The sequence below is a fragment of the Hemicordylus capensis genome, chromosome 5, assembly GCF_027244095.1.
Source record: "Hemicordylus capensis ecotype Gifberg chromosome 5, rHemCap1.1.pri, whole genome shotgun sequence".
Classification (NCBI taxonomy): domain Eukaryota; kingdom Metazoa; phylum Chordata; class Lepidosauria; order Squamata; family Cordylidae; genus Hemicordylus; species Hemicordylus capensis.
The window spans coordinates 111,172,154-111,188,460 of NC_069661.1; the positions used below are offsets into that span (position 1 = coordinate 111,172,154).

Sequence of the window (16,307 nt, forward strand, 5' to 3'; positions counted from 1 at the left end):
CATCTGTGTTTTGTTTCGAGCTTGAAACAAAACACAAAATCAGTTTCATGCACTTCCCTGCTTTCAAATGCTAGCTACTGTGGCCCAGACAGATACCATGTAGTGCTAAAGGCTTCTTTGGAGCATATCAGAACCTGTATCCAGTGTCCATTCATTACTATGGATACTGTGTATCACATATAGATAGCCATTCCTTATTTATCTGCAACAACATACGATGATTCATTATAACAGACCTACATTCTATTCATGTTTTAAAGGAATTAGAAAGACAAAATAGCACAGTAATAGTTCATCCACAAAACTGCAAGGAAATCCCCAGACTTTGTTTTTGTAGGGTTGTGGTATTTTGCTGATAAATTAAGAACAGCCTAATTTAAAATGTGCATCTGATTAATCAGGCAGCATTTAAAAATAAATAAATAAAATCAGTATTTACAAAAGTGGCAAAGAGCTGAGGTCATCTTATATTAGAAACAGCATTTCCCCTTCCTCATACACCAGGAGGGGATACTTCTAATATTGTGCCTATTATGAAAGATGCATCTAAAAGCAAATTATTTTTCCCCTCCACAGTTGTTTACATGCACATTTATGCAATCTGATTAATCAATTCAACCCTATTGATACAATGGACTACGAGTTCATTAACTGGTTGCCAAATACTTTTGTTTGTTTCTGAGGCATGAAAAAGTTCCGCTTCTCAACACTAGCCATTGCAAAGCATTGCTGTCTGTAAGCAAGGACTGATTTACCCCTGCTAATTAAGCATAGAGGCATCTTTTAAAGTAGTGACTCATAATTAGTAGGGGAAAGCAACTGTCCCTGTTCAACTCCAGCACAGCATCCCTACAATCATTGCTGCTGGTACCTTATGCTCCTCTTAGATTGTGAGCCCTTTGGGGACAGGAAACAACCTTATTTTTCTTTCTATGTAAAACCACTTCAAGAACTCTGAATATAAATATTCAGCATCATAATAATGTATGGCACAACATCTGTGAGATGGAGGCAACGGGCAGTATCCAGGCTGATGTTGCCCTTGCAGAAGTATGTTTCACTTGTGCAAGGAAAGAGAAACAATTTTCACTGATTCCCCCTTCCCTCTGCTGCCCTCAGTTTCCATGCAAATATATTTCTGAGGGTCCCAGACATAGTTTCAGGGAGCATCAGGAACAGCAGAAAGAAGGGGGGAAAGTAAAAAAATTGCCACTTCCCTCCTTGCATAAAACACACTTCTGCAAGGGCAAAATTAGTCCAGATGCTCCCCAATATTTTCCCACAATGAGCTGTGCACCTGTGTGATGATACACAGCAGAGTTTTTACTGAGTACAGTTCTGTCATCTTCTCTCCTATGCATGCCCATAACTCCTGTCGAGTGTTTATTGCCCACAACACTTCAAATGCACAAAGTAGGTAATAGAAAAGGTCTATAAAACGCTTTCCCAAGTTAAGCTCAAACAAGTAGGTTTTACAATGCTTCCAGAAGCAGGTCAGTAGGAAAGAGCCAGAAATAGGTCTTGAATAGTCAGGGCTGAGAAAATTTGAGAATTCTGGAGTGTAAGGGATGTAAATGGAACTGCCCCGGGGTGATTGACAAACACCCCCAAAATTGTGTCCTGGCCTTGTGTGGGGAAATTACAGCTCTGCGTAGGACAGTTCCACGTCAGATTAAATTTACACAAAGTTGTTGGCCCAGGAAATACCGGTAACTAGACTGAAGCAAGGTTGAACTTTCAAAAACAAAAGAAAGGTTTAATGAAGGGACAGGTACAGTGGAAAGAAATGTGTGGTTAAAGCAATCCTATTAGAGGTACATTCAACTGCAGAGAGGCGATTTAGCTTAAAGTCCTAATTGTATGAATTCCTAGGCGGGCTAGAGAAAGAGGCTTAGAAGAGGAAGTGGCTGGACTGAAGAAAAAGAAGCAGGAACAGAGATTGGCTCAGCGAGAGGCAAACATTCATATTACCTGAGCTTCTTATAGGGGCAGAGACCTTGAGGCTGCTTGGAAAACCGAGGGACCTCGTTCCTCAAAGATAGCTCTGTCAGAAGGCAGGGTGGGAAGGCTGGAGGAGTTAGATGATAGAGGTGAATCCATGGGGGTGCCTTCTCCATGGAACCAGCTTCCTGTGTTGGTGAGGACAACTGAGCAGATCAGGTTCAGCCAGAGAACCGATCTGGAAATTGGCACAAAAAGCTGGACACAGCCTGATGTGATGGCGTTTGAGCAGCAGATCGCCCAAGCTGCTGGTAACTACAAGGTGTGTGTGTGTCGCAAAGGAGCACACTGGATCATGGAATTGGGATTTGATATACCCAAGAACATGTCCAGGGGCAATATTCCAATCCTTTTTTCTTGACCTCAAAAGATCCCATTGTTTGTGTCTGCTGTGCTGAACTACAACACAATGAATGAATAGGATGATGCAAATGGAGGGGCTGAACGTGCAAACACAGGAATTCTTTTCAATAAGAAGCACCTAGTGGACTAATCAGCATTTTAATGGGTGCATTTCTGGGTTCTGATTGCCCACTCCAGCCTTCTTTTGATAAGGAGGGATTGCACATTCGTGGAGCCTTATCTGACTTCCCTGCTGAGATTATTGGCTTTTAGCTCGTTTGATGCACCTATGGAAGGGAGGTAAAGCAAAAGAGAGTCAATTGTGCAGAGAGTGGAGAGTAACTGTTGCGAGTTAACTTGGGAAGTCTACACAGGTATCCCAGCACGGGGAAGGTGCAAGTCTAACTCCCTTTCAATTTGGCTCTTTTGCAGCTGCTAAATCTAGCAGTAACTGTCCCACTGCCTACTGAGTGACTGTTCACCAATATGCCAATGGAGAGCTCATGGTGTTGTGAGGCTCCTGAAAATTTCAAAAGTGAAACCCATTCACCTGAGCAGAGAAGCTTCTGGGAGCCTGTAGGAAAAGCAGAGCTAGCAAAAGGGACTGTGGCCTAGAAGATCAAGACGAGGGTTTTTTCAAAATAGAAATAACTGTAACTTTGTCCCAGTTCAAAATCCCTGACTTTTCATCACCATCATCATCATCATCATCATCATCATCATCATCATCAATACTAGAGACAAAACCCAAGCCACAAATGCTAAAAGGGCAGGAAAAATACCTGGCAGCTGGCATACCTACATGCTCAGGCTTAGGCACTGGTAAATCTGCACTGAGAGGGAGTTCCATAATAAGGAAGTCACCAAGAATGTCTCATTTGGTACTCACATTGTCTGAGCTTGTCTTAAAAGTGGTCTTTAATGGACGTTGCCAGCAGATCTCATAGGAAGAGGCTGGCACTAAGGTATGCTGGGCCAAAGCGATGAAAACTTGGTAAGTTATAACAGGCACTTCATGTTGTGTCCAGAAGAGAATAGGGAATGTCAATATTGGCAAATGAGGATGCTGCTGAAGTTGTGGATTGGACAGTTGGTGTATGGAAGTTTGGACTTCCCAAGCTAACTATGAGCCAAATGTAAACCTATCAAAAGTTCAAACTCGGCTCATAATTTGCTATGTCCTGACTACGGCAGAGGCCCTCCCTGCATCATCATTTCCAAGGAGCTGTAGTGTCGATAATGCTGCTACAGTGATCCAAGGCCTAACAAAAGACAGAACAGCAGGGAGACTCTTACCCCAGCTAAACGAGCAAAGAGACACCTTTTCAAAGTGTTGATTCTCTTATATTTAGCAGGGGAAGAGCAACTGGCCCTATCCAACTGCAGCACAGCATCCCCCAGCAGCTGTTGCTAGTATCTGCCTTATGTTTCTTTTTAGGTTGTGAGCCCTTTGGGGACAGGGGGCCATTTTATTTATGTATTGTTTATTTTTCCATGTAAACCCCTTTGTGAACTTTGGCTGAAGAGCAAGCAGCAGCAGTAGTACTTTCTGCAGCATCCTAATGTCTAATCAGGGCCACAATAACAGCTCATCTAGGTATATTTCAGCTGAAAGAGTCAATGGGGCTGAAAGATGCCCCGTTGTGTTTCTAATGAGATAATCAGGAGTGCAATGAGTCTTGGAGCTCAGAATGGACTTGGACAAACATATTCAGGTCCAAACTGTACTGAGTTCAAGTTAACTCATTTTAGGTAAGCACATTCCAAATCTCGGAAAGCTCTCTAAATACTACTGTCAAATACTTTTGCAACTTTTTAACCTAAAAAAAAATTGTTTACTGTTCTGATCATTAACCTACTCTTGTTGTTTGTAGATAGCTAAATATTCATTTTCTATAATTACAATTAATTAGCTTGACAGACTAGCATGAATCTTAAGAGTTTTGTTTTTTTTAAAGTATGGATTAGGTATCTTATCGTTGGGGGCTTTGCATAATTTTATAGCTTGACTTCCTTTGATAAGCTGGGTGTCTGCATTTACTCACTCGTCTCTTTGTTCCTGAGGAGATTAGGCATTTCTCTGCTCTTGGAAATTTGCAGCAGGACAGGGAGAACGCCATGAAACTAGAGAGATAAATAGAGGAATGTGCCTTCAGAGAAGCTACACATCTGGTGTTCAACAATTGAGTTCCATCCATCTAAAGTAATTATCTCAGTCTTCTTAAAATCAATGGCAACAGAAACTCAGTCTCTGTCATACTCTGTCTTAATCGGATTTGAGATATTAGATTTTAGGCACAGGCGCGATCATCTCCCTAATTGAAGCAGCCGTTCTTTTCTACTTTGTGACAAAGGGTGAATACTGACAACCATTTACCAACTGTTAAACTTACCTTAATTTAGGGGCACCATTTCTGATTTGGGGAGAGGGGGCAATAAGATTTTTCATAAAGTCTAAAATGTCAATACAATTGTGTGTGTGTGTGTGTACACAAGAACCAATATTTATATACTGCTTTTCAACAAAAGTTTCCAAAGTGGTTTTCATAGAGAAATAATAATAGAGAAATTTTCATAGAGAAATAATAAGTAAGTAAGTAAATAAATAAATAAATAAGAAAGATGGTTCCCTGTCCCCAGAGGGCTCACAATCTAAAAAGAAACAAGATAGACACTAGCAACAGTCACTGGAGGTACTGTGCTGGGAGTGGATAGGGCCAATTGCTCTCCCCCCTCCTAAATAAAGAAAATCACCATGTTAAAAGGTGCCTCTTTGTCCAGACACACAAAAACACATGATACAATTGCAATAAATAAATTGCTTTCTTTTAAAATAATGTGTTGTGGATATTCCTTTATAGCTCAGAATAAATCCAGCAATGTTATCAGCACAAGTCAGTCATCTCCTTTTTAAAATAAACTTTGCCATGCATACCTAGCACACAGTGCAAATTACTTATGGCAATAGTTGCTCAGAACAGTGAGGGTACAGATGGTACAGAGTACATTTTTAAGTTTGAAGTGTACACGTAAAATACTCATTCTGACCCTCTCATTCTGATCCTCTGGGGCTGTATATACTTGGAAGTATGTTCATGGAACTATTTCCCTAACTGAATGGGATATCTCACATTCAAATGTTCACTGTGCATGTGCAATCAAGTAATTTCTACTGATCAATTGTGAGGGCTGGATTAAGTCCTCCAAACATTCCCTTCCCCTCCAAATCAACTAATCAGCAGGATTCCAGGTTCTATAACTCAGCTACACACATTGAGCCTTAGCTGCTGTCTGTGAGTGCTTTTGGATTGTAACTGTGAAATGTGAGTGTATCACTTCTTGCCAGGGAGCCATGTTCAACTGATGATGCCAGTTGGGTGCATGCCCAAGAGCTTGCCTCTGTGTGACATGTGAAATGACTCATAGTTGACCAGAAAATAGCCCAAGGTTGGCCAGAATTATAGGTGCTCCTGAGAAATAATCATGAGACCTGAAAGATGGATTTCTGCCCTTTATTAATGGTGCCCTGACTCCTGGTGTGCACATTACCATTTTGGAAGGTGGTTGCTATCACTTTCTCCACTGCAGTATGCCTTGGAAAGACTCCAGCTCCCAAGGGTTACCACTCCATTTCATTCTGATGCCCCGAGGAGCAGCATATCAGGATGATGAAGGGGAAGAAGGGAAGGGGAAAACCCACTCCATACTGACACTGCAACAGGCCAGGAGGATAGGGAACGTATTTTATTTATTTTTTTAAAAATCTAATTTGCTGCAGCTGCAACTACTCCCACCAATGAACAGGTAAGGAAAGGGCTAGAGGAAGTGTGTTTGGTGTGGGGTGGGTGGGTTGAAGAACTGATGGGTGGATTAATGGAGAGATGCTGGTGAACTTTCGAGACTTGAAAGGTTTGCCGCTTACTTGGGTGACCTTTTTCAAGTCCTCATAGTTCTTCCCCGAGTCCAGGCTTGGAGAGGTTCACTAGCATCTCTAATGCTTCTGAGATGTCAGGAAGCATACATTCATGCCAGGCAGCATGTATTTGAATCTGAAGAAAGAAGCTGCAAAAACCCATATACAGATGACAGTCCTGTTGAGTGCATTTCAAGTAAAGAAGCCTTTACTGTCTTTTCTAGTGAGCCTTCTCTGCTTTCTGTGTATCTGTCCCTTTCCCATAGGTAAGCGCTTATTTAATTATTTTGTTTGTGAAGGGTGTGTGGGACAGGTATGGAGAACTGACTAGTGATGGGGAGTGGGGTAGAGCTCCACTGCAAGCCAGTCCTGAATAGAAGTCTATGCCTGACTCACAAGGTGAGCCCACTTGAACAGCGGGTATTAGTATTGTTGGGGTTTCATGATTATTTACATTTCCCTTTGAGGAAAGTACAAAGTATTGTAGCAGAATGCCAAGGAAAGCCACCATTCCAGTTAATGTGAAGCTTAGTTTTTGCAGCTATATAAGAAACTTGCATGGAAATCACTGTAGAGTCTAAACTAAATTGATTTATTGGTGAAGTACATTGAGATAGGAAAGACCTAATACTTTCTGCTAGCTACATAGCCACCTCTGCTAACTGGGCATTACCCCTGCTAACTGGGCAAAGAGGCACCTTTTACCATGGTGATTCTCTTTATTTAGCAGGGGGAGAGAAACTGGCACTATCCACCCCCAGCACAGTACTTCCAGTGACTGTTGCTGGTGTCTAACTTATGTTTCTTTTTAGAATGTGAGCCCTTTGGGGACAGGGTTCCATCTTATTTGTTTTGTTTGTTATTTCTCTGTGTAAACCGCCCTGAGCCATTTTTGGAAGGGTGGTATAGAAATCAAATTATGATGATGATGATGATGTATTATTTCTTGTTTACACAGTCAGACAGGTGTTATTGACTGGTTTGTTTTATCCAGACATCGAGTTCTTCCCAAGGACCTGGGATGCCAGAATTTTATTGTCAGTTGTTATAGATATTGTCACAGAATATAGGCTGTTCCCAGTAAAGCTGCTTTTTGTAATTGGCTGATGGTGATTTCTGTTAGGGGTGTGCAATTTGGGATTTCGGGTGATTCGGCTCGGACCCGAACCGAATCACCCCTGTTCTGTTTTGTGCCCGAATCTGGGTCACCCGAATCACCCTTGATTCGGTTCGGATTCGGATTTAATCCGAATCCGAATCTGAATAGATTCGGGGGGGTAAAAAGGGGCCCAGGGGCAAAATTTTGGGGTGGGGTGGTAGTGCCCAATGGGTAGAGTCTACCACCCTAATTTCAGGGGGATTGGGCAAAATTCTGATTTTTGGTGAATTTTTAAAGTTTTAGTGACTTTGGGGCAGTTCGGGGGCATATCATGGGATCTGGGCAAAAGTAGTGGGGTGGGGTGGTAGTGCCTAATGGGTGCAGACTACCACCCCAATTTCAGGGGGATTGGGCAAAGGGCTGATTTTTGGTAAATTTCTGAAAATTTCATGTCTTTGGGGCAGATTGGGGCATATTGGGGCAGAAAGTGGGGGCTGGGGCAGAATAGTGGGGTGGGGTGGTAGTGCCTAATGGGTGGAGGCTACCACCCCAATTTCAGGGGGTTTGGACAAAGGGCTGATTTTTTGAGAATTTTTGAAGTTTTAGTGACTTTGGGGCAGTTTGGGGGCAGAAAGTGGATCTGCCCCAAAAGAGTGGGGTGGGGTGGTAGTGCCTAATGGGTGGAGGCTACCACCCCAATTTCAGGGGGATTGGGCAGAGGGCTGATTTTTTGAGAATTTTTGAAGTTTGGGTGTCTTTGGGGCAAATTGGGGGCAGAAAGTGGATCTGCCCCAAAGGAGTGGGGTGGGCTGGTAGATAGTGCCTAATGGCTGGAGGCTACCACCCATCCCCAATTTAAGAGTGATTGGGCAGAGGGGGGAATTCTGGTGAATTTATTTGTATGAGGTTCGTCTTCATAAGGTGAAGTGTGCTAAATTGATTACTTCCTCATATTATTCATAGTAAAGGAAAGTGTGAAAAAGTGAAAGTGGGGTCATGAGAGTTGTTTAATTGAAAAAAATCTCATTTGCTATGATAGAATGAGAATTCACACCTTTTCTGAGAGCAGCAAGCTTTTTACTAACTACAGTGCACCACTGCGGTTGTGGGTTTAATGACAGAAACTGAGGAATTAGGCCCACCGGGCGTAGGTGGACTCTCAACCAAAAGTAAATGATTAATAGCCAGGCACGAGATTCAATCTTTATGAGGCCGGCCTCCATACGCAGTATTACATTTGCGGTGCATCTTGTAATCCCAAAGATAGCTCTCAAGAAACCGGATTGAATTCTTTCAAGCATATCAAAGTTCGCATAAGGTCCCAATTGGATCCCGTACAACAGCTGAGGGATAACCTTTGCTAAATATAGTTTTAAAGCCGCAGGAATGAAACCTGCTCCCTGCGTTCTGAAAAATCTGTTAATTGCCACCACACTGCGTTTTGCTGAGTCAGCTACCATTCTCATATGTGCTGCTTTTTGTTGAAAAACCACCCCAAGATATTTTATTTGATTGACCTGTTCTAATTTATGTCCATCCAAGGTCCATGTAAATTTCCTTGGTTTATTTTTAAAGCACATAATTTTAGATTTGTTATAATTGATCTTCAAGTGTTCCTCTTGGCAATATGATGTTAGAACGTCTAAAGCTCTTTTGAGCCCGACCCTGGTTTGAGATAAAATAACCGCGTCATCTGCGTATATCAGGATAGGGATCTTTTTGTTGGCTAATTTAGGTGCGTGGATATCAACATTTTGCAGCTGTTTAATCAGATTGTTAATGTAAAGATTGAATAGATAAGGGGCCAACACACACCCTTGTCGCACACCTTTCTCTGTTGGAATTGAATTGGTGAAATTGCCGGCAGTGTCTAAACATACTCTTAAAGAGGAGTTCTCATGGAGCTTGATGAGCAATAATAAAAGCCTTTGATCTATAGATGTACTAGCCAATTTAGTCCATAGTAAACTCCTTGAAATTGAGTCAAAGGCCATTTTAAGGTCCACGAAAGCGGCGAACAGTGGTCTTTTATGGACACTAACTTGTTTGTCCACAAGTTGTTGTAAAATTAAGCAATGGTCCATAACCGATCTATTCGGTCTAAAACCTGCTTGCTCATCATGGATTATATGCTCCTGCTCCATCCAAGAGCAAAGTTTTACACACAGATGTTTGTTGTACAATTTACTTATTATATTCAAAAGGCTAATTGGCCTGTAATTAAAGGGATCCTCCCTATTGCCTCTTTTATAGATCGGGACCACCATGGCTGAGCCCCACTGCTGAGGGAATTGTGCAGTTTGGTCTATATAGGTGAACAAAAGAGCCAGTGCTGGGGCCCACCAGTCTATATGAGACTTTAATAGTTCTGGAGGGATGTAATCGTTCCTGGGTGCTTTTCTACCCTTCAGCTGCATAATTAGTTGTTCCACCTCATAGGTGGAGACCGTAGGCCAGGAAGGTAAAGTATCTATATGTAGGTCAATCTGGGGTTTAAATGTGTGCTTGCTATAAAGTTCCCGAAAGTGTGATTCCCATAATTCAGGGGCAATTGGACAGGCCTGTTCAGAGTTTACCTTGTTTTGGGATAATGAAATCAGCCTCCAAAAATTTGTTAAATCATTTTTCCTGGCTGCTTCTATCAGAGATAGCCATTCCTTTTGAGTTGCAATCATCTTCTTAGTTCTAAGAAGAGCTTTATACTGCTTTTTCTTTTTAGACAGTTCTAAATGTGTATGTGTAGACGGGCAAAGAATAGCATATTTTGAGAGCATGACAAGATGCTTTTTTGTCCTTATGCATTCTTGGTCAAACCACTTTTTGGTATGGCCAGTTTTCTTTTTAGATTTGGCATGATGATCTTTAGTTAGTAGAGATTTAATTGATCTTGTAAGAACCTCGTACTTTTCAAGAATATGGGCATTTTGGTTTCTTTTAATCAGTGCATCCAGCAGCCCTTCCTTGTATTTTTTGCAGATGTTCCAGTGTATCATCCCTGTTACTTTGTCATGCCTTTGTTTGTAGTCAGTCTGTGCGATCTTTTTACAACAGCTGATTAGGTGGTCCACGGTTTCATCTGCTTCTTTACAAAGGCGGCACTTGCTGTTTGTGGTGGATTTTTCGATTTTTGCTCTTATTGCATTTGTTCTTAGTGCCTGTTCTTGCACAGCCAGTATTAAACCCTCTGTTTCTTTCTTCAAGTTGCCATTGTTAAGCCATTGCCAGGTCTTGGTGATGTCTGATTTTCCACTTATATTGTGCAAATATTGACCATGCAGGGGCTTATTTTTCCATTTTTCTGCTCAGTTCTTGACTTGTTCTTTCTTGTAGGCCTGCTTTGTTTCATTGGTGTTGAATAGTTTCGCGTTATTGACCATTTTAAGTGCATCTTCTTCACTGTCCTTGATATATTCTTCAAGGCCTCTTTTCTCCTCCTCTACTGTTTGATGGACTTGCAGCATTCCTCTTCCACCTGAGCTGCGAGGGAGGTATAGCCTGCATATTATTATTATTATTATTATTATTATTAGGTGGGGAGGTAAAGAGATATTTCCATCTTCTCTCTAGGAGGAAAGGAAAAGGACTGACTCAACTCAGGAAGTACCTGAGGAGTCAAAGCAGGGGTCATAGAGTAGAGTAGAGAAAACATGTGAGAACTGTTGCTTTAGGTACTCCGGATATGGTGTGGGCCTCCTAAGAAAGTATTATTAAAATGTTTATTTTTAAGAGTGCAATAATCACTCCCAATTAGGAGTCCCCCATAATCCTTCACTCTGTTGATTTTGTGTGCATGGGGCTGGGGCACTGTGTGGGGGACTGGATAAGGAAGGTCTTGAAGAGTTCTCAGTGCTGGTAAAATCTGATCTAATGATAACATACTGGCAGATGAACATGCAGTTAATTCTGAAAATATTAGCAGAAATAGTGTCCCAGATGCAAAAGAGGAAGGATTCTCCACCATGGTGCAAATTGTTATAATCACAATATAGCAACATTCAGAAAAACTGCAACTGCCAAAATTCCCTCTTCAACAAGGTATAAAGGTCCCTTACCCTCTCTTGCATCTGACGTTCTAAAGCCAAACCTAAGCAATCAATGTGGCATTTCACATCTTGGTTAATGAAGTATGAAAACAAAAATGCTTTTAGGTAATTAATTTTTAGCCAGACTCTGCATCGTCAAGATCTCAACCATTTGAAAACCATTTGTTGGCATGGAAACATCAACTTAATTAAAAATGGATTAAACTAATTAACCTGAAACATATTGTACTATGGATTGTTTTTCTTCCAAAGAAATCTAAAGCAGTGGAACCATTAGAACATTTTAAACAATCATTTTGGGTTTTCTGTTGGAAAATATTTTTTGTTTCTTGAACAGTCTCAGAGGCTTATGTGTCTCAGAGGAATACCTGTCATGACTGGGTGGACAGACTGTGTTAATGATGACACCTTTCCCTGCAAAATAAATTGCACTGATTATATGCAGCTTTAGACATTCATGTGGCTCCTCACCTCCTTTTTAAAAAAAGGCAAATGAAATATTCACTAGCTAACTACTACTACTACTACTTATTATTATTGTTGTTGTTATTAACATTTTATGCTGCCTTCCCTTAAGAAGTTCGGATTGATTCACGTAGGTTTCTCTTCCCTTCTTATCATCATAACAACCCTGTGAATTATGTTAGGGTGATAGTGACTGGTCCAAAATCATCCACTAAGCTTCAGTCTGAGCAGAATCTGATCCCAAATCTCCTCAGCCAGAGTCAAATTTCAAGCCACTACAAGTTTCCAATGAGTTACACTAGAAGAAAGAAAACAAAATGAATACACCTAGAAGGTGAGATGACTAAATCCTCCTTTGAGACTGAGCATTCCTTCTTCTGTCATCCCTACCAAATGTCCTATCAAATGATGGATCCTACCATATCACACACCTTCTAGTAATATACATGCCATTTTCCATTAGTGCTACCCCCCCCCCCCAAAGGATCTTCTACAGAATGATAAAAAATTATTCAAACATCAATATGACTTCTGCAGCTGAACAACTTTGCTAATGCTGGCATCAGCCATGACATTCTTCCTCTTTAGTTGTGCCAAATTTCTGTGATACATGCCATTTTGGGGTGGGGATACCCCAAATCTCTGCTAACTAGGAAAAGAAGCAGTTTTCAAATTGGTGGTCCATTCTCTTTATATTAAACAGGGGGAGAGCAACTAGCTCTATCCAACCCCAGCACAACATCCTTCCAGTGACTATTGCTGGTGTCTACCTCTTGTTTCTTTTTAGATGAGCCCTTTTGGAACACAGAACCATTTTACGTATTTATTATTGTTTTTCTATCCAAGCCGCTTGCCCGCTTTGATAACTTTTTGTTGAAAAGCAGTATATAAAGAATTGTAGCAGCAGTAGTACTACAGGGGAAAGTTTTCTCCAAAACATAAATGTTTTCCTTGTAGAGTTGCCATGCCCCCCAGAATTTTGGGTTTCACCCAGATTTTTAGCATCTCACCCAGATTGCTTAGCCCACCCAGGTTCGCCCAGATTTCAGATTTCATTTAAGAAGAGGAAGAAGAGGAAGAGGAAGAAGCAGCAGCTAAGCTCTAGCCCTTGTAGAAGTGGGGTTATGGAGCAAAATGAGCTGTCACTATTCTGCTCAAAAAGTATTTTCAAGCCAATTTACATAATATGAAAATTAGGCACCCAGATTTGGAAAGCCAGAATATGGCAACCCCATTTCCTTGGAACAAAAATCACTCTGCAACTGCAGTCCTTCCCCCTCTTTTAGCAAAGCACTGACCAGGAGATGGGGTGGGGGGATATCACTGGACAGCCTCCTTTAAAATGACTTTCTATTAACTATCTTTCACTATCTGTGATTTGTTTTTGCATACCCGGCTCTGAATCCCAGTTATGAATATATGTTAAATTGTTATATAATTGGCGTGTAAGTGCTGGGAACTCCATCATAGCTCTGTGCTATTGGAAAGAAAAATTTGCATCCAAATACTAAGTTTCTGTGAAGTCGGCATCTTCTCTCTCTATGAGCAATCTTTTCTTTACCATTCTAATATTTAGATACTTTGGGGAGTTAGAAGAGAGGTTCATAGTTATTTTTTCAACCCCTTTATATACTAGATAGATAGATATCCTTTTATACACTGGACTCTAGACTTATTTTTACTTTTTGGTTTTAATGAGAGCTTTACAGTTGAGAGTTGAAATGTTTTCTTTGCATTATTACGTTGTCATAGACTTTTTTGTGGAGTAGTGTCACCTAAGGAGGAGAGCCAAATACAAAATGATAATAGATATACGTGAAGATTTGTTGCATGATTCGGTGCTGAGCGTTATATTTTGGCAGATTTTTGCTCTGCTTTGAGGGTCCCTTCTAAGTACTTTGATGGAGATATAAAAAAATATATTTTCATATTATCATAAAAATAATATTATTTATTATTTTTATACTATTACTTTGGAGTTCCTTTCTAGAACTCATGGCTTTTAGATATTTGTATAGAACTAATAGCTTTTATAAGTTAGGTAATAATGAAAGGTCTCTTCCTTTTTTGTTTATATAACATAATATTGAAGTCCGATTTAGGAATTCTCCCCCCCCCATACTTTTTATTTGACATCATAGGCCTATTGAATTTACAGGTTTTTTAAGGAGAAGCTGTCCACAGTTCTTGTATCAGTAGGCATGGATCTGGAAGGGATTTTAAAAAATAATCTTCCTGGTTTTTTCATGGATGTTAGATTGTGTCCGTCTAGTAGGGATATAACTGGTATCATCTAGTTGTTGTTTTCCCCCCTTTTGTTTGGAATTACATGCTAATCAGAAGAACCGGGATGGGAAAGACCAGAAAGAGACCTGTGCATTTAGATCTTTATTCTGAGAAAGCTTCTGGACGATTTTTATACAGGCTTTTGGATTAAAAGAAGGATAATATTTATGTAGGGAAACCATTTTTACTGAAGTCATGGATTTCAGTGAGTTACATTCATGAAGGTTCTACTTTTTGCAGGGTTTTAAGTTTTCTTTCTGTCTTCTCTCCTGGCTAATCATAAGCTTTTATTGACATAATATTAATCAATAATTTGTTTATTAATATCTTTGAGTTTGTAGGTACTGGACGGGACCCCTGTAGTGGAAGTTTTGCTCTGCCTGATTTAACCTTAATACTCATGTATACGTTCCTGCCTTGTTCCTTTTTGTTGTTGCTCGTTTTGGCTCTCCCCTCTGTACTTTGTTTAACTGTTAGATTCGTAATTTTACTGATGGTAAGACTGAGTCCTATGTTAACATTTCCTATTCTATAATTATATACATACACATTTATATAAATACTAGTGTTTTCAGGCCCGTTGTGATAACGGGCGCTAGTAGGGGAGAGTTCCCCCCCCCGCCCCACTTCCTCTGGCCTCCCCCCCCCCACGCCCTCCCAGCTGGCCGAGACTTCCTTACCCAAAGCAGCCCGCGACAGTCGGGCGATCAAAAATCCATTTTTTGTGAAGAAGAGAGGAGCTCCCGAACAGAGCTCCTCTCTGTGCTAAGCCAATGCCCAAACTGCTGCTATGGACGCAAAGGACGCTATTGCGTCCTTTGCGTCCATAGCAGCAGTTTGGGCATTGGCTTAGCACAGAGAGGAGCTCTGTTCGGGAGCTCCTCTCTTCTTCGCAAAAAATGGATTTTTGATCGCCCGACTGTCGCGGGCTGCTTTGGGTAAGGAAGTCTCGGCCAGCTGGGAGGGCGGTTGGCGGCCATGGCGGCGGCCGCGGAGGCATTCTTCTGGGCCGTTTTGGCCCTTAATCATTTGCGGGGGGAGCAGGGAAGGAGTATTTGTGCAGCTGGGAGGGCGGGAGAGTGGGCGGTGGCGGCGACCGGGCAGACTCTGGGGGCGCCGCTGCCGGTCCGGTCCGCCCCTGCCTCACATTCCCGGCTGGTCTCCCCGGACGGGCAAGGGCCCCAAGGACTCGCAGCCGCCTGGCTGCGGCGGCGGCGCCAGGCCTCGGCGGCGGCTCTGCCACCGCCTCGGCCGGCTTACCCCGTCGCCTCCTCCCCCCGCCCGGCTTCGGCGGCGCGGCTCCACCGCCGCCTTGGCCGCGCTGCATCCTCTGGCCGAGGTGGCGGCTTTGCCGCCGCCTCGGCCAGTCTCCTCCTTCCCCGCATTCCCGGCTTCTTCGGGGCGGCCGCTTCTGGCCGCCCAAGATGGCCACCGGGTGCCGGCCGTCATGTCTCCCTTGCCCTGTTCTGCGCCTGCGCTTCGCGCAGGCGCAGAACAGGGCAGGGAGGCACGGACACACGCTTGGTGTCCGTCCACGGACGGACACCAAGCGTTTTATTAGAGAGGATATACAATTACCATTTGTATCTTGCATATAGAGGAGTTTTGTTTATGCTGGATAAGTTTCTGTGTGTAATCATGTATACTCTCAGAGATGTAACCTTTTCTGTGTTTTTTTACTTAAACTTTAATAAACGTACTATAAATTGTGAAAAAAATAAAAATAAAATGACTGTTGCAGCCACTTTAAAGGAGAAACACATTTTTACCCCATTTGTGTGCCCCTGAAAAATCATCATCACTGTGTGGCCCCTTTTCAGGTGGGCAAAATGCTTTGCAAAAAGGGACCTACTCTTTTGGCTCAGCCCTAACTTGTGGTGGTGCTGATGGTGGGATCTTGAAAGATAAAATACATTCAGATTTGAGCTCAGACTGCAGTCTCTTTGTTAGTTTCACTTGCCATGCAACAGCAGTCTTTAAAAATAGGACTCATGTAATCCTAGCAGCAGCTTCCTGTACTTTTTGAGTACAGAACTCAGATAATGTCAAAAAAATGCCATAGATATCTATAGTGTGCAGCATGACTACAAATGTGGTGAAGGAGAGAGAGAGAGAAGGGGGGTGGGGAGCTAGTACTGGCTACAAAATACAGGGTTTC

The 16,307-nt window shown here is 42.0% G+C and overlaps 1 long non-coding RNA gene across 1 annotated transcript; it reads right to left on the reverse strand.

Moving 5' to 3' along the window:
• Positions 1-2,567: 2,567 nt before the first annotated feature.
• On the reverse strand, positions 2,568-14,925 carry LOC128325772 (uncharacterized). Its single transcript, XR_008307623.1, has 3 exons — positions 14,830-14,925; positions 4,389-4,467; positions 2,568-2,630 (listed from the first exon to the last, which is right to left on the reverse strand). It is a non-coding gene; the product is annotated as an uncharacterized LOC128325772 (long non-coding RNA).
• Positions 14,926-16,307: the final 1,382 nt, after the last annotated feature.